Consider the following 10,204-nt stretch of genomic DNA (forward strand, 5'->3'; position numbering starts at 1 on the left):
GCAGACACAATAACATCATTTATTTGGCAATATGGAAAGATATAGGATTTGCCTATTTTAAGACAGAGGAAAGCTTGCTTTATTAGTAATCAGTTTTGCTTCACAGAGAGAAGAGGTGGTCTATAACTCTTGGTAAGAAGAAAGACTGTTCTGGCTGGGGGAGGGGGTTGTCACTGGATGGCTCCTTGCTGATTTGATCACCCAGGATGAATGGTTAGTGAAGCACTTATTTATTTATTCTAAACCCCGGCTAAGAAAAAATGGTGACTGAAGTAAAGAACTGAATGTCTGACCTTTACAAAATAAAGGCATTCCACATATTGTCTTGGCACTTTGCCTTATTTCCACCCTTTTCTGTGCTAGCCCCTGTACCTCTGGAGCTGAGAAGACTGTGATTTACATCTCCACACTCCCTTTCCAGCAGAGGTTTGGATTCAATTTAAATAATGAAAATGAGATGCATTCATATGAGATTTAGAAGGTAAAGGAAAGTTCCTCAGGCATCAGGGGCAGGTGTGTGAACTTCCGCAAATGTGGGTTTTTGCAGTTGCCTACTATAATTCCCTGCCAGTTACCCTCCCCAGGGCTGCAGGCAGCTGTGACTTTTAGCAGTGGTTTCCTGCAGTTTTTAGACCAATGGGCAGCAACAGGAACCTGCTGATTCTCTGGACAAAAACTACGCCTAAATACTGAAGGCTAAATGATCCCCCATCCCCTGCAATTTTTGCTCCCAGCTCCTCCAGTGGTTTTGAAAGCATCTACTTCAATGTACTAATTCTTTTCTGTTTGAAATGCAGAGTAGTTTTTGTTTTTCTAATTGAACTCTGATATAAAAAGTGGTAATTAGTGTCCATGTCTGAAGTTCAAATGGTAGGATCGATCTATATCTCTGATAGTAAAGAAAGTAGGAAGATGCAAAGTAAGCTGTAAAGCAGAAGAAAGAAGCACATAGTTTTAGTTAAAAATGAAAAAGGACAGAAAAGTCGTAACTGTCCACATTTCACTTTGTCTTTTTTTAACCTTAAAGACAAAGCTAAGTCTACTTTAATCTTCATCATCCCCCCAACGTCATTTTCCATTCCCTTCCCCATTTCCCAGAGAAACGACCCTATTGAGTTTGTTTATATACTTCCAACCCATATTTTACATATAAGTATGTAGTAACATTTTATGTGTTTTATAAACAGCATTATATGTACATATTCTTCATCTTGCATGTTTGTCTTCAGCATCACATTTTTGAAGTTGATCCAGGTTCAGTTGCTTCAACTGCTTCATAGTGTTTCCTGGTTGATTTTGTATTAATTTTGTATTAATATGTTCACCTACTGATGGGCATTTAGGTTGTTTCCAATTGTTCGGTATCATTACTTTTATGCTGTCAATACCATAATAAGCTCCTCTTGTTCAGAACTCTTTCTGAGTCTTGAATTTTAACGAAGCTAAGACAACATATATACTTCAAAAATATCTTTCACCTCTTTGTATTTTCTTGTAAGACAGTTACTTAACAGTGATGTGGTCCACATACCCTAAAAACAGAAAAGTCTGATTCTAAATGATCAAAAAATCATACAGTTTAGATGAACAGGATTTTCTCAAATTCTTCATCCCTTCTGACTATATGAAGCCATGGAGACAGAAGGGAATCATCTGCGTTAATAATTACTTGTGAGTCTTTGGCTTTTAAATTGTGCCATTGCAGTATTTGCTTCATAGTGCCTTGTGCCCACATCAAAAAGTAGCCATATGAAACTCCTTGCCCCATTTGGAGGCTGCTCATCTATACCTTTTGCTTGGGCTCAATGTCAGTTTCTTGCTCCCTAACAAATCCCCTGGCAGTACAGAAACCAATGTTGGAGCACAGACTCTAGCAAGTGTGACAGTTATGCTTAGTGACTCTCTGGTGTAGTCCTTAACAAAAGTATTTAGTCACTCACTTGGCATGTTTCACATAGAGATATGCTTTGCAGAGAAACAATTCCAAGAGGGTTGAAATGAGTCATAGTAGTTGATTAGTCTGTGGTGGTGGTGAGTCACTGGAACCAAAGCATTTTGCAAAGTGCCTATTGACAGATGACCAAATGCTCTGGTTTGAGCTAGTGAGATGTGACGTTTTGGAAAATAGGAAGAAAATTGTGATATCTTACTATCTCCACATGGAACATGCTGTCAGCTGCCTAGAGGAATATTTTCATTTTTGTGTATACTGCATCCTTGACTTAGAACACCCACTCCAATGCTACCACTCTGACTTGCAAATTCCTATTACTCGTCTTGCAAGATCCATCTCAGGCCTGAAGTGTTTCTTGAGACACAGTTACTCACTCTCATCACGGAGCCTCACAGCTGTTGGTTTCTACTGTTATTAGACCATCTATCGTGTGATACTGTGATTTACCTGCCTCTGTATTTATCTTCTTCATCATTCTTCAGGGGCAGAGACCTCGTTTTAGTTGTCCTTATATACTTAGCATGTGACACATAGTAGGGCTCAATTCACATTTTTAAAATATTGATTTATTTATTTTATTTTTGGCTGTGTCGGGTCTTAGTTGCGGCGTACAGGCTCTTTCATTGCAGTGTGTGGGCTCTTTGTTGCGGCACACGGGCTTCTCTCTAGTTGTGGTGAACAGGCTCCAGAGCATGCAGACTCAGTAGTTGCAGCACCTGGGCTCTCTAGTTGTGACACACAGGCTTAGTTGCCCCATGGCATGTGGGATTTTAGTTCCCCGCCCAGGGATTGAACCCACATTCCCTGCTTGGAAGGCAGATTCTTAACCACTGGACCACCAGGGAAGTCCCTCGATTCACCTTTTTTTTTTTTTTTTTTTTAATGGATAAACTGATGGCTCATCCCTCCTCAACTTCATGCAACCTGAAAAAGTCTTTAAGTGAAAGTTTCTTGTCCTGATACTAGGGACAGGAGACTGCAGTGGGAGGGGAGGAGTTGGTGCCACCACAATGGTGTGATAGTAAATGTTTAACAACCAGCTTTCCGAGGGAAAAAATATATGTATAATACGTATAAGTATACATGTTTTGTTTTTTTTTTTAATAAATTTCTTTATTTTTGGCTGTATTGGATCTTCATTGCTGTGCGCAGGCTTTCTCTAGTTGCAGTGAGCGGGGGCTGCTCTTCATTGCAGTGTGCGAGCTTTTTATTGCGGTGGCTTGTTTTGTTGTGGAGCACGGGCTCTAGGCGCGTTGGCTTCAGTAGTTGTGGCACACGGGCTCAGTAGTTGTGGCTCATGGGCTCTAGAGTGCAGGCTCAGTAGTTGTGGTGCATGGGCTTAGTTGCTCCATGGCATGTGGGATCTTGCTGGGCCAGGGATCGAACCCGTGTCCCCTGCAGCGGCAGGTGGATTCTTAAGCACTGTGCCACCAGGGAAGTCCCTCGATTCACCTTTGTTTCTTTGTTAAATGAGTGTGTTACTGTTTATGTAGGCACCATGAGATGCTAATACTTATAACAGTAATAGTTAACATTTACCAAATGCTTCTTATTCTAGGAGTTTCATGGTTCAGGTCTTACGTTCAGGTTTTCAATCCATTTTGAGTTAATTTTTTTGTGTGGTGCAAGATAGTGGTCCAGTTTCATTTGTTTGCATGTGGCTGTCCAGTTTTCCCAACAGCATTCATTGAAGATACTGTCCTTTTCCCATTGTATATCCTTGGCTCCTTTGCTGTAAGTGAATTGACCACATATGCATGGGTTTATTTCTGGGCTCTCTATTCTGTTCCATTGATCTATGTGCCTGTTTTTATGCCAATACTATACTATTTTGATTCCTACAGTTTTGTAATATAGTTTGAAATCAGGTAGCATGATGCTTCCAATTTTGTTCTTCCAAGTGCTTCTTATGTGCTAGGCACTGTCTTATGTGCTAGGCACTGTCTTAAGTGCTTTAGTTGTATTAACTCATTTTATTCTCCAATACCATTCAGGAGGTAAGAACTGTAATCTCTTTTACAGATAAGGATGCTGAAGCACAGAGACATTAAGAAAGGTGTCCTGCCATACAGCTTCTAAGTGGCGGAGTTAGGAGTTACACTCAAGCATTCTAGCGTCAGAGGCTGCATGCTTACACACTATGCTATATTGCCGCTATTTTATGTTAGGAAGATAATCTAGAGATAATTTTAATGAAACAGAATAAATAATTTTACATTGGAAAATAAAATTGCAGTCACTAAAAGAGAATGTTTCAGGATTAATTTGAAGACAGTACTTGAATGAGTTAGAGCTGTACGTGTTTGCCTAGAGGGAAATCTCTGATGTATAATTAAGTAAGAAAAACAAATTTTAGAGTAACTTGGTGTTATAATTTCTCGTGAATAAGAAGAAAATAATAGAACGGTCTCAGGCTGGACCTCTTCCTTCCACATCTTTCTCTATGCTGACAAAACATGTACATGAAGTCTGGGCTGTAAATACCGGTTATGACACAGAAGGGGACTAAGTAGGAGAGTGAGCTTATTAATTTTCCTTTTGCATTATTTCATGATTTCAGTGGCAACATGTCATTCTTTTAATATTTGAAGAAGAATTTACTGAGGAAAACATTATTGAAGGTGAATACAGTAAAATTCTAGAGAGAAATTCCAGAGAAGGTGACTTGCCAAGTCACACCTGGTAGGTGAAGTTGACTTAGTTCAAAGCGGTTTCCATGAAACCCTCATTTTAGCAGTGGTTGTTTCATTCTTAAGGACTGTGGAAAATGAAGAAATTGTGGTCTGAGGCTGGTGGGCCAGGCCTAGTGGGGGCACCATACTCATTTATGCATCTCCCCGACTCAACGTCGCCCCACTTGCCCCTCAGGCCTGGGCAACTTGCTCAGGGAGGAACCCTGGCCACTTGCTGTCCCCTGCTATCTCAGCCTGTTGTGGGTGAGGACTCCTCAGGCATCCTTGTCTGACTGAGTGTCTCACAAGGGCTCTGGCTCCTGCTGCCACTTCCGGGTTCCGAGGAAGTACTTACTATGGGACAGGAGATCTGGCTTCCCCGGCAGCTGACCCAACGGGATGGAAACACAACCCGGGAGTACAGGGGGAGGTGCAGCTCACTCGGACAGGAAACAGAAGAGGGCCAGAACACAAATCCTTCTCTCATCCTCTCCTTGATCAATTCTTCTGAGGCTCAGTGGTTCCAATGGCCTTTTCAGAGACGTCTGTGCAGCAAAGCAACGGACTAGGTCTTCTTGTGGGGCTGCAGCCATCTCTGTAATGTGTTTGCTTTCTCTCCTTCACTGTCTCCCTTCCACCTTTGCCCTCAGACTCTTGCTGTCCTGGGAGTAGGGGTGGTAGCACATAAACTGTACATCAGGCACTGTTTTCTAGGGGACCGGAGCCAAGGTGTGGTGGGATATAGCCTGGTTTAGAAGCATGGGTGCCTGATGTTATAAATAGTCCTTTGTGCTGAAAATTGGGAAGCACTATTTGAAGTCTGAGTGCTTGACTTGTGGGCTTTGGAAAGGGTATTTTTTAAAAATTGGTTTTGGTCTGATACAAGGAAATTTAAGTTAGACACAGTTATTTAGGAAAAATAAGTTTTCTCTAAATTATATAGAAAGGAATTAACTTGGGATTTTTTGTGAAGCAAATTATGTGAATGAATTTGTTGAAATACCTTGATTCTTTTATTTTATTGAGTTATTGATTTTATTGATTTCTGCCTTTACTAATAGGATATGTCTTTTGAATTAACACCCTGTTGTGGCCAAGTAAAAAATGTCAGCTTTATCCAACAAATATTGGCATTTTGACCAAGGCTAAATATATAGTTAAAATAAAATAAATTTAAATAAAAGTAATACATACTTATCTGGAAACTTGATAAATACAATAATGTATAAAAACTAAGAATCAGCTATAGTCCTACCATCCAAATACAGCCATGTTCACATTTTGGTATATGTCTACCCATGTTTCCTATGGTTACATTGGTATGCGTAATATGGCAATATATACACCAAGTAAACATAGAATATTTTTCACATATTAATATCTGTATATATTTTAAAAAACACAAACATATTTTATATATGATTTGGAGTATTATTGTTTAACTTAATATATTATGAGATATTTTCTAAGTTACCAAATATTGTAAGACATGAATTTTAATGGAGGCATTCGGTAGTTCATTGTATGTACAGGTCAGAGCTTATATTTAACCAAATACTTTGTTGTTGGACATTTGAAATGTTTTAGATAAGGGGGCTTGTATAAGTTTCCTTTTTCTTTACAAAAATGTTATAGAATTTAGAGAGATAGAAAGGGCCTTAAGAGATGGTCTGGTCCACGCCTCTATGTACTACCCTTTAATCATCCCTATAAGCTGGACTGAGACAGTAAAATTGTAAAAAGGATTTATTCCGCTCTATTTTCTTTTATCTCTCTTCTTGCTCAGTTGCCCAAAACCTTCAGCCCCTTCTCTCTCTGTTTACTGCCAAAACTAATTATCAAAACCTCATCTATCTGGTTTTAATAAAAACGACAACAGCAGACACAGCTGAGGCATGTAGTGTTTACTGTGTACCAGGTTCTAGTCTAAGCACTACATTTATTTTAACTCCTTTAGTTCTCACAAAACCTTCTGAAGTAGACACCCTTACTATCCCCAAGTTAGAGACAAAATGGAATCACAAAGGTGTTAAGTTAATTATTCAGATTCACTTAGAGTTAGCAAGTGGTGGGGCTAGCCTGTAAGCCCAGGCAGCTAAGGTTTAGAACCTGAACTTTAACCACTATGTGATAACAGATGCCCCCGAGCATAAACATGCCAAAGAAGTTTCATTCTGAGTTCTAATTTCCATCATTGGAAAGGGCTGCCTGGAACGATGTGTTGAGAAGGATTCTGGGGCTCTATCTGGTTTTAGAGGGGAAAAGGGCCATGATGTATGAACAATGTCTCCCTTCTGTGAAAGGAAAGAGGGATTGCATATTTGCCATCTTTGCCTTAACGGTTTTCATTACGCTAGAATTAGTTCATTTCAAAGGGTTAAAACTCCAGAGATTAAAAAAAAAAACATTCTGTAGGTGGAATAGAGTTTACTTATACTATTGTTTTTGTTTTTGCAGGAGGCAGATGAGAGAGCAGAGGTTAGGGCGATTTCAGGCTTTTGAATTCACGCTCTTGGTCTACCACCTTCCTACCAACTGACATGCTTCCTCTATCAGTTCAAATGACTCATTGGAAGACCTTTATCTTTATATTTCTTTTAAAAAATTGCCTCTTTCATTCTCTCTGTCCTTAGTTCGAATAAAAGCAGAGGACAACGGAAAGCACAAAGAATCTGGGGACAGAGTTATGGGCTTATATTTTTTGCTCTATCAAATTAACTGTGTTTTCTTGTGTAGTATTTACTAAACCTCCTTTTAGCCTCCATTTTCTCATCTGTAAAATAATTCTTACTTAAACTGTTGTGAAGATTAAGACAGATAATTGTACAGGAAGTGCATTACTGGCAGATGATGAATGTTCTCTCTATCACTCTCTCATATTCATCAATACATTGTATCCTTTTATATTCTTTTTTTCTTTGATTATTTCTGACAGAGGCCATTTACTAAAATGTTTACTAAATTTTTTGTTGTTCTTGCTTTTTGGCTATATGGAGATATCCTTATCAAGCTTCAGTTATGGATGTTTTAGAAATGAACACTCAGTTGAAGACCTGGCTAGTGCTTGGTAACTACACAAAACTGTATTATGGGTTATCTTGGTGCTTGAATTATACTTTAAGAAGAATTATAGAAAGCCTGCTCTCTCTTAAGTTGCTAGTGCCACCATTTTCTAGATTGCTCAAGGCAGAAATTTAGGGGTCATCATATTCATTTGCTTTTGTTTTGGGTGACTTCTGTTGCTCACTGATCTGATGTTAATCTCATCTGTGCAGGAAAGAGTTTGCACACCTTTTAGAAGGACTACTTGGGGCGCTGGCCCTTGGATGCTATATTGGAACTTGGCTTTGGAACTGATACATTGATAAGGTTGTTTGGCCCACCTGGCCCCTGACCCTGCTCTACCAGCTTGCCTAGATTAATTGTACAGATGGTGCATTCATGGTGAACGCCTGCTTTCCTACTGGGAGTCTGGAATTTTGGTAGTTGTGGGTCGTCACACAGGCAGAGAGGGCCAACATGACTGGCCTCCAATGAAAACCTTGCACTTTGAGTCTTAAACTGGTTTCCCTGGGAAGGAACACTGATTTCTGTTTAAGAAGGAGCATGTTCGGTGTGACTATCTGCCTGGCTCTCCCCATTCCAGCCCCAGAGGAGAACTTGGAAGCCTGTGTCTGAATTCCTCCAGACTCCACCTTATGTGTCTTTTCCCCTTGCTGGGAATGCTATGTATTGTTGCACTGTAATAAACCGTAGCTGTGACTATACTGCCTCTGTGGTAATGAGCCTGTGAGCCCTTCTAGTGAGTCACCCAACATGTGGGTGGTCCTGGGACACCCGAAATACCATCTGTTGTATTTTTCGTGTCTTAAAGTTTAATTTGAGTCTTTTTTGTATCATCCATGTCTCCTTTTGACAAGCTAAATCTTTTCTCTACCTTCTTGAACATATGGAATATATTTATTATAATCGTTTTAATGTTCAAGTCTGCTAATTCTATCATCTGTGTCATTTCTGGGACTCTTTCTATTGACTGATTTTTTTCCTCATTACAGATTGTATTTTCCAGCTTTTTCTGAATACTTTCTAATTTTTGGCTAGATTCTACTTAGTAAGGTTTTTTTTGTGTTTTTTTTGCGGAACGCGGGCCTCTCACTATTGTGGCCTCTCCCGTTGCAGAGCACAGACTCCGGACGCGCAGGCTCAGCGGCCATGGCTTACGGGCCCAGCCGCTCCGCGGCACGTGGGATCTTCCCGGACCGGGGCACGAACCCGTGTCCCCTGCATCGGCAGGCGGACTCTCAACCACTGCGCCACCAGGGAAGCCCTACTTTTTAGTTTTTAATGTGGGAGGGTAAATCCAGCCTGTTACTCTGTCATGGTCAAAAGTGGATGTCCAGACTTCCACACACTTCTTTGAATCAGGTAGTTGAGGGTCTTGACTGAGATATTGCCTGGCACATAGCAGTTGTTCAAATATTATCTGTTGAAAGATGAAATGAATGAATACTATATAGTTAAAGATACAGTAGTATTTTTCATTTCCCCAGACTAGACATTTAATAGTAAAACTTCAAAAAATTATGTTTAGATGTATGCAGGCTTGAGGTAAAATCCCTGCTCTCAGTTAGTAACCGTCTGACCCTGTGGCCTTTTCCCTTCTGAGGACAACATGTACCTTGCAGGACAGGGGTGAGAATTAACTGAGAGGTGGTGTACAAGAAGCACACAGTAAGTTCTGAGTGAGATGGGAACACTTGCTATTGTTCTTGGCCTGCTTAAGTAGTAACCCTATATTGATATAAGGCTTTATAATTCATGTGCTTTCCATATATGTGTCATATATAATCCTAACAATATGTTTTCTCCCAAATAATTACCTAAGTTTAAAGTCCCAAGAATCTTATGAAAGAAGAAAAAAGTAAGACAAGCATTAGAAGACTGGAGAGTGGAGCCTTGCTTTTGAACATCACACTCTAGTTCTGGCTTTGAGGAAGAATGTCCAGGCTTGCATGATAGACTTTGTCTCTCAAATTTTTAACCGGCTCTTCACCTGGTTGTTTATGCCCAAAGCTGTCTTCACAGACTCCCCTTTGTGCCCACCTTCTGTGATGTAAAGCCTATAATTAATATTATGTGTTACCTTGACGGCTGATAAATTTGGGAGGGCCTTGAGTGGCCTAATGCATGTCCCTCTTCCCACTGTGCTCTCGCGGATAAGCCCTCTAGCCAAACAACCATCCTTATCAAGGGGACCAGGCGCAGTTTCAGCTTATCCTCAAGGGATGGGTTTTAGTTTCCTGCCAGACTGTGGGATTATTCAAACAAACCAATCTCATTCTCCTGTGGGAACCAGGGGGCACCCTGACCTCTTGATACTGCAAAGCCTGCTTCCCACCCCCTGGTTGTTCACTCGCCCCTGACTGCAGACTCCGTGTGGCCCTGTGTGGGTGCTGTGTCTTATTCCCCTGAGCTGTGAGCTTATGTGACTAGTACTGTTCATCCCATCTGTCCAGGATTGGGTGTCATGTGTTTGGTCGTCCCCTCAGAACCTTGGGACAGGAATCTTTCCCTGGAC

The sequence above is a fragment of the Lipotes vexillifer genome, unplaced genomic scaffold (genome assembly GCF_000442215.2).
Source record: "Lipotes vexillifer unplaced genomic scaffold, Lipotes_vexillifer_v1.1 scaffold477, whole genome shotgun sequence".
NCBI lineage: Eukaryota > Metazoa > Chordata > Mammalia > Artiodactyla > Lipotidae > Lipotes > Lipotes vexillifer.